Below are 16,167 nucleotides of genomic sequence, written 5' to 3'. Positions count from 1 at the left end.
TTGAGATCTAAGGATAGCAGTTCAAAGTCAGCCTAGGCAGAAAAGTCCCTGAGACTTTTACCTCCAGTTAAACAGCAAAAAGCTAGAAGAGCTGTGACTCAAATGGTAGAGCACTAGCCTTTAGTGAAAAGGCCAAGCAAATGTACTGGCATGAAATGCATCCATGTATGTATACATATGTCAGTATTTGCCGGATTTGGGAGTATGGCTCAGTGGTAGAGCACTTGCCTAGCAAGCATGAGTCTCTGAAATCAATTTTAAAATAAAATTTTTAAATTTTAGAAATCGGAGCTCCCATTCAGATTTACTGAAAGACAAACGTAAGTCGGCAACACTGATGTGAATGATTATGCTTTGGGGTGAGTTAACTGGTCAAATACAGGTGAACTTACTGCTTAGCACATGGATTACTGAGGGACATACAAATTAAGTGTTTTTCCTTTTGAAAACTTTTAGAATTCTTAACTCATTTTAGATGACAGTGACCATTTTAATCTTAAACATGCTTTTTTAAAAAAGAGGCCCTAAGGTGAGTATTCTGGGTTCAAATGTGATGATTTTAGAGACAGTAAATGGGAGCGCATTAGGGTTGAAAGGGGAAAAAAAGGTGAGTACTGTTTGTTTCCTAAATTTACCTATTCATAAACATTGCATGGGTTGTTTACATTGCTGAGTACAGGCCCCAGCATCTTATGGGAGCAGAATTGAAAATTTTCCAGTTGTAAAGCATTCAGAGATATATGTGATGATTCAGTTCCAAACATTTCCAAAGCCCACAATTTCATCAGATATACCCTAACTACTTGTGTGTTTAACACCTCCTTCCCACCAGGAACCATATAAAACTTCTGATCTTAAGGAAGTGTGAATTGGGACTAAAGAGTAGGATTAAGCTGAACAAAACCTCCCTCTTAGGATAACATTTTGCAATGATAAGAAAACTACTATAAGAATAAAGCAGAGGTAAGTAGAATTTGGGTGTGCACTTGTCCCTAAATTAGAGTATATGGCTTCTTAAAAATTTTGGCTTCTAAAATTGAAGTGTATAATAAGGCATAAAATACATTTCAAAGCATTGGGTGATTCTGGACATGTAGATTTTCTTCTACAACATGACCACTCAGGAGGTATGTTTAATATATGAATTATACTCCTACCTGCTCATTCCCTCTTCCCAGAAGGCATGAATGGGTCTCTGAAATAGATCCAAAAAATCCAGAGGGGTTTTTTGTTTTAGCCAAAATCCAAAAATAACCTCCTAATACAGGAATTACCATTTAAAGAGTTACTCAAAATCAAAGTAATCTAGACTTGTGATATGTGATATGCTATTCTGTGGTAAAAACATGTAATGAGACTCAGAAGCTCAGAGGCGTGGATAAGAAAAAAACAGATTACTATGTTTTTCCATTTGCTTAAAGTGACTCATAAGTCAGATAAATATGAGAATTACAAACTGGCTTTAAGGAGTAGAAAAGGCTCTGAGAAAGGAATCTACTTTCTGGAAAGATCAGAAGATAGAAAATCTAAAGACCTTTTCTCAGTGGTGTCTGTAATTGAACTGGCTTTGTAACTTTGGAAGTTCTTTCCATTGTGAATGTGAAAACAAGCCTTGTCTCAAGTGATTCTTGTTAGAATGGAAATGTAGGTCATAAAATCATGTTAAGTATTAAGCAAATTTATGGAATAACTACTTTTTAAAAACCCTGAACTTGACAGCTTACTATGATTATCTTAAGTTAGATTGTAACCAAAATGTTTTCAAAGTTCTTTAGATTATTTCTAGACTTGACACATACTGCTGGACATGAAATGTGCACTTGATCATGTCATCTTGACTTTGGGCTATGAGAACTGTTTCATAATCTTCTGCAACAGATGTTTTATACTGCTTTCAAAATCTTCAAAGCTCCTGTATTTCTCCTGTCATATAGTAAAAATGAAAAGGCCCACAAACAGTCATTGAATACCAACCACCTCAGTTGTGAAACAAAGCCACCATTTTTTCCAGACAAGGTAATTGAGAAGAATCTTTCAAGAACTCCCAATAATAGCTACTGACTATAGTTACTTTTAAAACCCAGTTTTCTTTATCTCAGTGTTTCACACCACTACTGTCAAGGTAGTCTAGTATTTATAGCCCCCTAGGGTGAGAAATGGCTTCTATACCAAAGTTTCTCAATTTAATTCTCTTCTGATTTTTCCTGAAGATGGATGAGTCATCTCTTGTCCTTAGATTTAAAGTAAAGTAGAAGCAAATTCCATTTGGTAGTAACAATAAGCCTGTATTCAGGGCAAATTTGAAGACATAGTTTTGTTTGGTAATCTTGTGCCCCTGTAGATAGACCAGAGATTTTCTGGAACTGGTGTTCCCCCATACTCCTAAGTCAGGAGGTTGGTTTCAACTGTACCCAAATTTTACTCCTGCCACCAACTGTCAGCATCCAGCCTTATCTGTTCCATTGCCTTGGATAACTCATTGTATCCTCATTACAGTGAACTTGTGAAAATTCAGTGAGTTTTCTGTCTCCTGCTAAGCCATCATCCTCCCAGTTGCAAGCTGACTTTAAGATGCTCAGAAGCATTTCTGAATGCTGGACTATATCCAGAGGAGTCTCAAGTCCTTTCCATGACTCAGTCTTGGGTCATGAAGAATGGGCTCCCTAGGACAACAGAGAGTCAGTTTCAAAGATGAAGGAGGGAGGTATATCTTTAAGGACCTGACTAACAAGGAGTAAAATTGTTCAATTGTTTCTGCTGAATTTACACTGAAAATTGCATTTCAGTAACATAAGCTAGCCATAGCCCACACTACAAGAGAAGTACCAGCAGATGGCATGAGAGGCCACGATGTTCCATTTTAGCCTCTCAAGTAACCTGTCTTAGAAAAGAACACTAGTGGGGCAGTGCAGATTCTTCTGCAGTTAGACTCCAGACTGACCTCTTTTATCCACCTCTCTTCTAGAAGCAAATATAAATCAGTGTTTTCAGGACCCTGCGGCAGGAACATTGACCTCTCCTAGGCAAAGTTAGAAGACTCCATCACAGTGACAGGCTCAGAGCTGCCTTTGCCCAAGAAACAACCTAGGTAAAGAGTTAACTTTGAGTTGGATTGAAGAAGAAAGGTGAAGATGCGAGGGTATTTAATAAATTCATAGTACTTCACATCCACACACTGATGAGGGATCTCAGTGTCTCCAGGTACAAGGCATTTAAAGAAAGCAGATCTGTGGTTAAAGTAGTGGTTGTGGGGTACACAGAGGATTATATAGACTCACTTCCATTTAAAAAGAAAAAAACCCAGAGTTTGTTAACTTCTACCCATTTGTTAACAGGAATTTTGTTGTTTTTCTAGTACTAGAATGTGAACTCAGGACTTCCTATTTGCTTGGCTAGTGCTCTACCACTTGAGCTATGCCTGCAGCCCTTATGGACAGTTTTGAAAGAATCCAGGGCATTCTGGGTGAGCACCTGGATCCTACAGGCAGAGCACCAGTGCCTGCATCCCCAGGGGCTCTAGCTCTCTGTGCTTCAAGTCCCTCATCTCAACAGCTAGACCAGGGGTAGAGATGATAATACTAGTAGCTTTACAGGCTGGTGGTAAGGCCAAAACGAATTGATGTAAGTGCTTATGCCAGAGACCAGCCCACCAACTTTGCCCTTTCATTGACTGATGAGGAGTTCGCTGCTTAGTGGTCAAAGTCACAGTCAAATGTGTGTTTCCTATCAGACACTGACTTCATAGTATCACCCAAGTGCTATATCTGCAATGACCAGATCTGGGAAAGCAAACAAATGAAGAAGGATGGAGCAGTTAGGGACTATTTGCTTTTCCTACTTCTCTTGATTAGTGTAGGCTTCCAAAAGCAAGCAGAGAATGAAGAAGTCTACATGATCTCAAACTTGGGCATGCACGTGTGCATAATCAGGATGGTGTACTAAAACTGGCTTCACTCTCAGAATTTGCAGGGCCAGGGTGGGGTCTGAGAATGTTTTTATTTTGTGCTAGCCCTGAGGCTTGAACCCAAAGCATTGAATTCTCAATCTTTTCACTCAGAGCTAATGTTTTAGTGCTTGAGCCACAGCTCCACTTCCTGCTTTTCTTGGGTTAATTGAACCTAAGTGTCTCCGATTTGCCTCCCTGGGCAGGCTTCAAACTGGAATCCCCAGATCTCAGCCTCTTGAGTAGTTGGGATTATAGGCATGAGCCACTATTGCTCAGCTGGTACTTGGATTTAAAATCGGAACTTTGCACTTGCTAGGCATTCACTTTATCTCTTGAGCCACCACACCCCCTGCCATTTTTTTGTGCTAATAGTTTTTCCAATTGGATCATGCTTTTATGCCTGGGCTGTCCAGGACCTCAATTCTCCTATTAATGCTTCCTGAGTAGCTGAGATGACAACATCACCATACCTAGCTTTTGTTAGTTGCGATGAGCTAGCCTTGAGCTATGGCTCTCGCTAATTCTGTCTCTCAAGTAACTAGAATTACACGAGTGAACCACTGTACCCAGCATACCATTTCCTTTTAATTCTTGAAGTAACCCTAAGGGCTTGGCATGGTCTCTATTTTATCATGGAGAACACCAAGATCAGAGAATGTGGCTGGCTCATCCAATTTCACACCACTTATAAGGAATGAAACTGGTTTTGAATTAAGTCGGCTTGACTGAAGCCTGTTCTTTTCCTAACTCACACGTGGTCTAGGCATGACCGTTTATTCCCTGCCAGAGGAACAAAAGATATTAGTCAGCTTTCCATCACTGTGGGAAAATACCAAGACAAACAAAAGGAGGCAGGATTTATTTGGCTCCTGGGTCAGAGGTTGTGTGGCTGCAGCCTATGACAGCTTGGCCTCTCCGGAGGTAGAACATCATGGTGTACATGACCCAAATGTGAAAGAGGAGGTTCCTCACCTCATGGTGGCAAGAAAGCAGAAAGGGAATCCCCTTTCCCTTCCAACTGAAGGGTACCAATGTCCCCTAGAAGCACATACCCCCAATGACCTAATGGCCTAACATCTTCCAATAGGCCCCACCTGCCGAATGTTCCACCTTTCAATAGAGCTACCTGCTGGCACTCAAACCTTCAACACATGGCCTATGGGGGTCATTTAGGATCCAGTCTCCATCTCAGACAGGCAGGAGATTAGGAGAGTCTTCCCTGGAGAAGGGGCCTTCTTACTAGAGTCCCTTCCACCAGCCCTCCTGACTTACCAGCTGTCAAACCTGTCACAACCCTGACACTTGCCTTGGCTGGTTCTTGCCTCCCATCTGTCTCTGTGGGCTCATTCCCCCAAAGCTTCAATCTCAGCACATCCTCACCCATCCCAGGAAGGGAGTGCTGTCTCCAGCTTCCTCTCACTAGCAGGCCCACCCCTTGCTTTGCTGGAAATGCTTTTTGTCCTTGAAGCTTGGGTTCCTGTGATTCCTCATGCTCCCCCCACCATGGGGTGGTATGTTCCTCCTGGGCCACCCTAAGAATACCTAGGTATACCTCTTTCATGGCACTCATGCACGTTGCCTTGCATTGTCATATGTTACCAATTCACCAATATATTTTTTCTGTTCTGAGTTTCTAGTTGACCAACCTGTCTTCTGGTGTGTTGTTAGGTAGTAGTTCCAAACTTGTCCACACAGAATTGACCCCCATCTTAAAAATCCTAAAGCCAGGCCATTCCAGACCAAAGAACTGGCTGAATCTAGATCAAATTTTCAATCAGGGATACTTGAACAGTAAGTCTAAAACACTTCTAGTCCTGAGCATTCCATAAATGGGATACTCAGCCTGTACCACAGTCTGGGAGCTTATGAACAGCAAACGTTTCTCTCAGTTCAGGAGGCTTGGAAGGCCAAGGTCAGGGCTGTTTGCAGGTCTGTGTCTGGAGTAAGGACCTTCTTTGTGGTAGAAGGAAGAACTCATGTCTCTTCACCCCCATAAGAGCACTAATACCATTGATGGTAGTGATGGGTTGTCCCCATAATCTAATTCTCTCCCAAGGAACCCTTCTCCTAAAGCTATCACATCGGGGATTAGGGTTCAACATAAGAATTTAGAGAAGAACACAAGCATTTAGACCACAATAAAGACCAATTCATTACTTCCTATGAAAACTGCAAGCTGGACACTGGTAATCCTAGCTACTCGGGAAACTGAGATCCAAGGATCGAAGTTCAAAGCCAACTACAGGCAAGAAAGCCCAAGAGACTTATCTCCAATTAACCACACACACACAAAAAAATGCTAGAAGTGGAACTGTGGCTCAAGTGGTAGAGAGCTAGCTTTGAGCGGAATTCGAACTCCAGGACTGCCACAAGAAAAGCAAGGTAACTTTTTACATTGTTTTAGGCTCTTCATTTGTTATACATCATAATTTAAAAAAGAGAGCTTTTATTTATTGGGCACTGGTAGTTCATGCCTGTAATGCTAGCTATCCGAGAGGCAGATGTTTGCAATCAAAGTTCAAAGCCACCCCCACAAAAGGCAGAAATGGAAGTATGGTTCAGATGGTAGAGTGCTTGCCTTGAGTAAAAAAAAAAAGCCAAGCAAGAGTACAAGTCCCATTGCCAATGTGTGCATGTGTGCACACATACACACAAAACCTTTTTAAGTTTCATCCCCTTTCCCTTCCAATTGAGAGTATCATCGTTTAGTGTGTGGACAGCAGGGGGTGCTATTGGTTCATTATTTGGCCTGGTTAAGCAGGCATTTTCCTCAGTAAAGCGGTGAGCCAGGGGAACATGGGAGCAGTCAGACTCCTGCTCCTCCTCAGGAGTGAGCTGTTGTTGACCCCTGAGAACAGCTGTAACCAAGAGCTAGTCCCAAGCAGCTTTCTTATCCCTATCACCCAGAGAATGACTCAGTCACGGTTGATAAAGCAAGTTTCTAGGTGGCCTTGAATACAGCTCCTCTAATGGCCTGAAGTTCATGGTCTTGGGTTTGAGCAATGACCTTGCTCAGAGTGCAGAGGCTGCCAGCAGAGCTGCTTGCAGGAGAGGCCTCTATGTCTGTTCCCAGGGATTAATTTGCTCTTAAGAATAGCCCTTCTGTTAGGTCTTGCTCCCACTGCTATCCTATGCATTGTAGTCCTAGCACCTTCCCCCTTCCCCATCAGTAACAGCCCTGCAATTGTCTCATGGTACAATGGCATGTGTTCTCCTTTGACACCTTGAATTTCATGACAGACCCTCATCAGATTCAGACTTCCCTGCCTCCCAGCTCTTACATGCCTAGGCCCAGCCTCAGGGAATGAGGGCCTGCCACTAGGTTAGAGCTTCTGTGCAGCTAGGAACCACACCAAAGGATAGCCAGCTAGCCTGAAGAGGGCTATGCAGTGAGCTGGAGACAGGGCTGAGAGTATGCAGAACCAACTTCCTTCCAGCAGGTGAATGATGTGCATGAGGCGGAAGAGCACACCTCAACTTGCTTCCATGCCCTCCAGGAAGGACTCTCCCTTTAGTGCTCTCATCACCTGCAAGCCTGAGACCTAAAGCATAAAAGGCCCTCCATGTCCTTCTGCTACATCCAGGGAAAGGCAGCACTTTATAGCAAAGGAAAAGAAGGGATGAGTGTATCCTAGACGGATCACCTCATTATGTGTTGGCATATGACACAGGGCTGGAAGACCACCAGAAGTGGTGAGAGGATAAAGGTCAATGGACCTCCAGAAGCCTGGGAGTTATCTCATCTCTAATGGAGCAAGGAGCCCTGGTACAGACTCACTCTGGAACTGAATAGAAGGCAGGACCCGCCTGCAAGAGGCTGTGGAAATGCAGAGGAAGTGTGTGCTGTGCTTAAGCATTAATGGATTGCAAGGCATTCTTTTTTTAACATTTTATTTTTTTTCTTTATTGTCAGAATGTGATACAGAGGGGTTACAGGTTCATATGAAAGGCAGTGAGTACATTTCTCATTCTACTTGTTACCTCCTCCCTCAAGGCATTCTTTTTGATTCTCTGAAATGATGCATGTAGACAGGTGGATCTCAACATCATAAAAAGACACAAGTTTACTATAAAATGGGGGACCTCGGGTCTGCTTGTGAAAGATGGATGGTGGCCCTAGTTCAATCTTTGGCAATACAGACCTGCAGCAGGAGCCTCTCTGTTAGACTTATCTTTATCATTTCATATTTCAGATTGCGAGGGAGAGATGGTGCTTTCATTGTTAGCTGGTTACACATTCTGGTGTGTGCTGGCGTCCGCTCTGCGGCTAGCATGCTGTGAGGGCCATCCATTCATAGCTGTCTATGAGGTGTGCTTTTTCATCTCTAGTTCTAGTAACAGTCCTCCAAGGGAGGTCCCTTCACCCCACAGTTGAAATAACTGCAGTTCAAAGAACGCAAATGCCTTGCTCTCCACAGACAATGGAAGAGATGACCTTATTGGACTCAGAACACCATACTTGTCTCACCCTGCCCTGGTGCTGCCACAGACAATCCCAGCCCACTTGATCCAAAGTCTGATTCTAAGTTAGTGGTGCAGAGCATACCTGCCCTGCGCGTCCTACCTTAAACCCCTTCCCAGGTCTTAATTCTAGCAGGGGGGTAAAGTCCTATCCCTGGGGAACTCTGTCTCAGAAATCAGATCCAACTCTCTCTGTCCTGCCAATGGCGGCTGCTCTCCAGAAATGCTGTACCCTTACTGGAAAAGAATATGTGTCAGTGTTTGATGGAGTTAATCTTTGTCCATTTCTTTGTTTTCAGAGTTATTCTGTTATGTGGCAGGCAATACCCTTTTTCCTGAAATGCTTCAAGGGCTTATTGTCTACATGACATGATAAAACTAGATAGAACTGTAGGGCTACCTTCATTCATAGGCAAAAATGATGTACCAACTGCATGTTGGACCTTGTGCTATCTGCTAGGAGGACCCTACAGGCACACAGGCCACAGAGATCTTCCTGGGACCAAAGTTGTCTATGTTATCCACTTTCCAGTACAAAGAAAGAAGTGGAGACACAGGCCTCCCAACTGGAGGAACTGTGTCAAAACTGTGGTACACTGGGCAATTCTATATGATTGTACAAGTAGAAGGAAGTACAGCTATATACAGAATGAAAAGTGCTCTAAAATCACTGAGAAGTTAGGGATCTCCCCTCTGACCCAGGGAAGAAAGTCAGGGCGATAGTCATCAGGGAGAAGCTGCATATATAAACTTTTAGAAAAAAAAGTATCCCAAACAAGATCCCTGGATTATCTTATTCATAATGAATGCATGCTTCTGTTCCAGATGTACTTTTTTCTTCTTTATTGTCAAAGTGAAGTACAGAGGGGTTACAGTTTAATATGTAAGGCAAGTACATTTCTTATCCAACTTGTTGCCTCCTCCCTCATTTTTCCCCTGCCTCCACCCTCCCCATTTCCCTCTCCCCCCCTTGATTTGTACAGTTGGTTTACACCAAATGTTTTGTAAATATTGCTGTTGCAATGGTTTATCTTTTTACCCTTTGTCTATCGATTTTGATATTTCCTTTTCCTTCCCTAGTTGCAATACACATATATACATTATCCAGGGTACTAAGATCAGATACAGTGATAGTAGGGGTAAAACCACAGGAAGGGAATACTAGAGGGAAAAAAAGGTTTCATATGGCATGTTGAAAATAACAACAACAATGATATACCACTTGTTTCCATAACTTGAAGTTCATTTCACTTAGCATCAACTTAGGTGTTCATACGGGCATAACTGTTGAGCTATTGTGATCTTCTGCTATGACTATCCTAGACATCACTAATTATTCCCTATGAGGGACACTATAGAGTTCATGTTTCTTTTTTATTTTTTTATTATCAAACTGAATTACAGAGAAGTTACAGTTTCATACATTAGGCATTGGATACATTTCTTGTACTGTTTGTTACCTTGTCCCTCACTCCCCCCTCCCCCCTCCCTTCATGTTTCTTTTGTCTGGCTCACTTTACTTAGTATGATTTTTTCCAAGTCCTTCCATTTCCTTACGAATGGGGCAGTGTCATTCTTTCTTATAGAGGCATAGAATTCCATTGCAGATGCACTCTTTTTTACAGTCCCTGGTCTAGTGAGAATAGAGATTCAGCAAAGGCTCCATCAACCCATCATAATGAGGATCCCCGAAAACTCAGGCCTGAAAAATTACATAGCCCACTCCTCTATGCTATTACTGGACAGAAATGTCTTGTACTCCTTATAAGGAAACCAACTTCCCTCACCTAATCAGAATAGCTGCGCCCACTCCTTGGCAGTCACAAAATTGATTTTCTGTTCCCTCTTGACTCTCTTTGGACAATGGAACTCAGTTACCAAGCTTTGCTTCCTGTTTCCTAGGTAACCCTATTTGGTGAAATTAGAATTAGGAGCTTAATTCAATGTAGTACAAAGCCCAATGAGATTAGCTTTGTGGTTTCAGATGTGTGCTAGGAAATAGCACCCCTGCATTCTCTATTCCTCTTCCTAAAACTGACACAACCAAAGAGGAGGGGCAATGTGAGCCTATCAGCTGGGTTTCATACCCTTCCCTGATCTGGACCTGTGTAGTCCTAAGTAGCTAAGAAGCCATTCTGGGAAGTTTTATTTGCATCTGTCTTAGGTTCCTTTTTCATGCATTGGAAAAACAGGGTGGGTGACTGAGCCCAAATAGAAATAGCCCGCCTTCTTAAGTCCCTGTCCCCCCTTAAAAGTGCAATATGGTTTCCTGTGGTATTTAGCATAATATCTACCTATTGTCAGTGTGTGTGTGTGTGTGTGTGTGTGTGTGTGTCCATGCGTGCACACATGCACCAGTACAGGGATTTACACTCAGATCCTTATACTCTCACTTGGCTTTTCTGCATAAGGCTGGCACTCTACCACTTATGCCATGCCTCTATTTCTGACTTTTCACTGATTAATTAGAGGTAAGAGTTTCTCAGGTTTATCTGCCTAGGCTGGCTTGGAACTGAAATCCTCAGATCTCAGCCTCCTGAGTGGCTAGGATAACAAACACGAGCCATGAGCACGCGGCCCCACTGTCATCTTTGAAGGCATCTATGACTTTGCACTTGTCCAGGGACTGTGCTCAGCAGAACCTTATACCATGCTGTTGTAGTCTTGAAATTCTTTTTTTTTTTTTAATTTTTTTATTTTTGGCTAGTCCTAGGCCGTGAACTCAGGGCCTGAGCACTGTCCCTGGCTTCTTTTTGCTCAAGGCTAGCACTCTGCCACTTGAGCCACAGTGCCACTTCTGGCCATTTTCTGTATATGTGGTGCTGAGGAATCGAACCCAGGGCCTCATGTATACGAGGCAAGCACTCTTGCCACTAGGCCATATTCCCAGCCCTTGAAATTCTTAATGCTTGTTGAGCAAGAGATGCTGCATTTTCATTTTGTACCACACCCTGAAAATCATAGAACTACGACCTGTTCCATGACTCTTACTAAATAGATATTTTTAATTCTAGTTTTAACATGGGCATCTGGAGATCCCATTGAGAATGACAGCTCTGGGGTTTGAAGCCAGGTCCTCTCCACAAATCCTAGATCAATGCTCTGTCACGACTAAGTGCTCTTGTCCCCTCCGCTTAGCTATCTAGCTCAAGTCTGCCCACCTCGCTAAATTAGGACATAACTTCTAGATATTTTAAAGTGTGCCAACAGCTGTTTTATTTTCATTTGTCATGAAGATAATTGCTGCATCTCTCTACACAGTTTCGCATGTAAAGTGTTGATTTTCTGACAACCTTTTTTCAGCAAAATGTGACAAATTTTGTCTTTGAAATGTAGGCAATCCTTTTATCCTCATACACTTTTAAAATGTCATTAGAGATGTCAACATGAAGAACATTGGCCCTAGAACAAAATTATATTTCCCCATTATATGTAGTGATTTAATAATTAAAACTATCCATGAAATATAAATACTAGGTATTCATAAATAACTTAAACTAGATTGTGGCTGTTAAGAGCCAATTATCATGTAAGGCATCTTCAATGGTTGAAATAGGAGGGCAGAATATTACTTTTGATATTCTCTATAGGCTGTGATTATAAATTGCTAAAATGGTCTGATTGGTTATAGAATCTTACTGAGATTAGAGATGGCCCTTCAAATACTTATTGTGTGTTAGAAATCAGTTGTGTTGATTGATTTTAGTTATAATTCCATTGTATGCTTGCAAGACAGGAAGGGCACTATGGACCTGAAGAGCGAAATCTACTCATAAAATAATAGTAATTAAGGTTTGATTAAGAACTTGAGACAAAGCTATTGATTCCATTTAAACTTTCTAGCTGTATGACTTGCGCAACATAGCGGCACAGTGCAGAATCCATTAGCAAATGCCTACAGCACATAGCAGAGCAACTAGCCCTTAGCTGGCACAAATAAATGTTAGTTTTAGCTTCTGCTACCACAACATGGGAAGTTGAAGGGCTTAGGAGGACATTTCCCCTATCTCTGCTATGAAGCATCAACTTTGATCTTAAAGTGCAACATTTTCATTATCACCTATTTGAGCAATTACTAAGACATTTTCAGTGGAGGGCTGGTAAATGTTTAGCAGCTGGCTTTGAGTGGCAAGGGGCATCAAAGGCATCTGTTTTGTAGCACTTGCCACTTTCCTTGGGGACAAATATTCCCACCACTGTAAGAAATGAGAGTAGCGTTGCTGATGGATAGTCCGCTACAATAGTTACCAAGATGATTTTGTCTCGGTTAACAGGTTCCAAGATAGTCAACTCTTTTGATCTATTTAACCAGGCCTGGGAGCCCCTAGTTTATTTTTCTTCATTTCTGTGACCCTTTCGCTTGCAATGGTTACCTGTGGGGTTGGTAATAGAACATGTTCGGCTCTTTCAGGCTGCAGGGAACAAAGGCTGTCTCCTATTGTTTGAGGTTTGCTGCAAAGCACTGAGGGACCTGGGGAGCCTTGCGTAACTCAGTGGCTCCTTAACCCCTGTGCCTGAGAACCAAGGCTTCTTCTCCAGGACTGTCCTGACACCATGATTATATTTGCCCTCAGAGAGCGCAAGTCCTTATTTCCCAGCACTGTTTCTCTCTGTGTCTCTGTCTATGCCTGTGTCTGTCTGTCTGTCTGTCTGTCTGTCTCTCTCTCTCTCCATGTCCCTTTTCTGAAGCTACCTCTGCTGCAGCTGTGCTGGAAGACTGGACAGATAGAAGAAGTATGCACCACACTGCCTGGGTCCAGATCCCAGGACTGTCAGGTCCTTCTCTGGGCTGGTTATAAACCTGATAGGCCATTTCTTCTGCAAAATGAAGATGATGGTCTATGTCCTGGGGTTGTTTTTTTGTTTTTGTTTTTGTTTTTTTGTTTTTTTTGGCCAGTCCTGGGCCGTGAACTCAGGGCCTGAGCACTGTGCCTGGCTTCTTTTTTGCTCAAGGCTAGCACTCTGCCACTTGAGCCACCTCGCCACTTCTGGCCATTTTCTGTATATGTGGTGCTGAGGAATTGAACCCAGGGCCTCATGTATACGAGGCAAGCACTCTTGCCACTAGGCCATATTCCCAGCCCCTGTGTCCTGGGGTTGTTAGGAGATTAAAGGAGTCAGATCATGCAGAGCCATTTTTAGGAGAGTGTCTGGCATTCAGCAAACACTTAACTGCTGACAGTTGTCCTCTGCTCCCACCCTCATCTTTCTGTGGGTTTCCCATCCAGTTTAGGCTCTTCTTATGTCTGCCACTCTTCAGTGCTGTGTCCCCGTCTGGCTGCAGAATTCTGTCTGCCTAGATGCGGTGGCCTTTGGCTATATAGTACTGTCACAAGACATGTCACATTGGGGGCCAGAAGACACAAGGAATTGGCCCTTGACTGGATCCTGCAGTTGCACAGCTATCTGAGCCTCTTGGTTTCTGTGCTTCACATAAGGTCCTTTCTAAACATCTACAAAGAGGTGATACAGGGCTTCAAGCACATGCAAGAAGGTATCATCCTTGGTTGGGAACAGGAGGGCTCTAGAGAGGAAAATAGAGAAAATTATAAGTGAGTCCATTCCTTTTTCATTAGGGGCTATTGTATACATTAGACACATTCCAAATAAGCTGTGATTATGAGGCTTATCCCATCCCAGTTCTCCTAAGGGGTCTGTTGTTCTTCCTAACAACCAAGGAGCCTGTATCCTCAGACTCGGGTATAACAACCTTCAAGGGGCACGGTGAGCTTGGTAAAAAATAGGGGCTCCATCTTCCTCATAAGGAAAGCATTGAAGAATGTGTTTCCAAGTTTCAGCTGCTCATCCAACAACAATAATAGTTACCTTAATGTTCTTCAATAAGGAAGTAGTTAAACAAATTAGGGCACATCCACAGTACATGATGCAACCATTAAATGAAGTAGAACAAGACGCTGTATTTCATTAAAGGTCCCGCCACTGGAAATCAGTGCCATGCTGGTGGCTTTGTGAGTGTTACAATAGAGGTGGGTACTTGTAGAGATTTTGGAGCTCAAGATGTCAATTGCATCTTGAATTAAAATCATACTCCTGGATGGGAGCCCAAGTTGCATTTGTACCCTGGGACTTGTCCATGTTTCCTGGAACATCAGTGGAAAGCCAAGGGGATATTGCAGAGAAGAGGCTGCAAATGGAATTACAATTTTGGGGGGACAGTATGGTTCAGAACTGGATGTTCCAAAATATGAGTCACTAAAGTGAGGAAGGCTAAGACTCCTTGTGGAATCTACGTGAGCTTGTAAGGATGGTTCAAGGGCATTACTAGTGCTGAGTTGGGAACTTAACCCGCCACTGTGAGACTGAAAACTTAGGAAACCCCATATCTACTGGAAATGAGAAGACTGAGCAGGGAGCTCTATGTTGGGGAGAAGACAGGCTTAGAAAAGGCAAAGTTCTGTATCACAGCAAGGGGCCTAAGGCTGGCCAGGCCTTTGAAGAGCCATGCTATTACCCAAACTCCCACTCAAGTGGAGTTGTATCTCTGAGCTACAGTGGAGGTTGGTTCTGGGTAAGTCACCTTCCATACTCTGAGAACGTGGCAGGGAAGATAGCAACAGATTTTTTGAATCCATAGCCTCACAAAAGAAATGTGGGCAGCATTGATGTCTACCCCAAACCATGGCAATGTACCTAGTGCCTGGGACCCAAGAACAAGGCTGGGCGGCGTAGAAAGGCTCTGACAGTACTCCTGTTATGCTGTTATGCTGGCATCTTGGTTTGTTCTTGTTGTGCTAACAAAGCATTATGAATCAGATGGCCTCTAAATAATGAGACTTTGTTTCTCACAGTTTGGAAGTCTGAGGTCAGGATGCCAGCACAGCTGGGATCTGGGGAAAGCTTTCCCTTGGGTGGCAGATGGCTGCCTTCTGGCCATGTCCTCACATGGGAAAAGCAGGGAAGAGTTGTCTTGTGCCTTTTATAAGGGCAAGGATCCCTTTTGTGAAGGCCCAATTACCTCTCCAAAGCTCCAGTGTCCAATTCTATCACTTTGGATATTAGGATTTAAGTATATGATAGGAGTTTTGGAGATCAGAAACATTCAAAGGTAACAGATAGTATGCCACTAGAGAAGAATTAAAACAGGATAGAGGCTCCCGTTGGTCCTCAGATCTACCATCTAGTAGGAATGCCAGGAAGGAGGGGCAGCCACACTAACGACCAGCAGAAAGTAAGAAGAACAAGGGAGCTCAAGTTCCACCAGATGGCTTCATTTGGAGCCAAGGCAGGTGTGACTCCATGCTTTGAAGGCCGCTACCCAACATTCTAAGCCTTGGTAGGTATAGACACGCAGGCTTCCACTCAGGCATTGGGTGTGTGTCTTTGATTCGCTTTCCATCTAGCAGAAGAGTCCAAGAAGAAGAACACTGTGCCCCAGCCATTCACTCCGATATTTCACCGTCGTGAATTTACCTTAAAACTGGAAGGGGTTGAGAAGACTGCATAACAAACCACTCCAATGCTTGGTAGTTTAAAACAATAATGATTTATGATCTCTGTGGCTTGGAAACTCAGACAGAGCAGAGCACAGAGAGGATGGCATGTCCCTGCTTCTATAGATCTGGATCTTGTTTGGGGAAAGCAAATGCCAGGGGCCTAAGTGTGGATGCTGACCATGGGCTCCAGGACTATTGGCCAGAACACTAACATATATCCTCTCTGTGAGGCCTGAGCAAAGGTCTCAAGAGAGAAGGCCAGGGAGAAGCTGACCTATCCTTCTGATGAGCTGACCTTGGAAGCCA

This window comes from Perognathus longimembris, chromosome 8 (assembly GCF_023159225.1).
Source record: "Perognathus longimembris pacificus isolate PPM17 chromosome 8, ASM2315922v1, whole genome shotgun sequence".
NCBI classification, from domain to species: domain Eukaryota; kingdom Metazoa; phylum Chordata; class Mammalia; order Rodentia; family Heteromyidae; genus Perognathus; species Perognathus longimembris.
The sequence above is the reverse complement of the archived record's forward strand: the minus strand, read 5'-3'. Positions refer to the sequence as shown.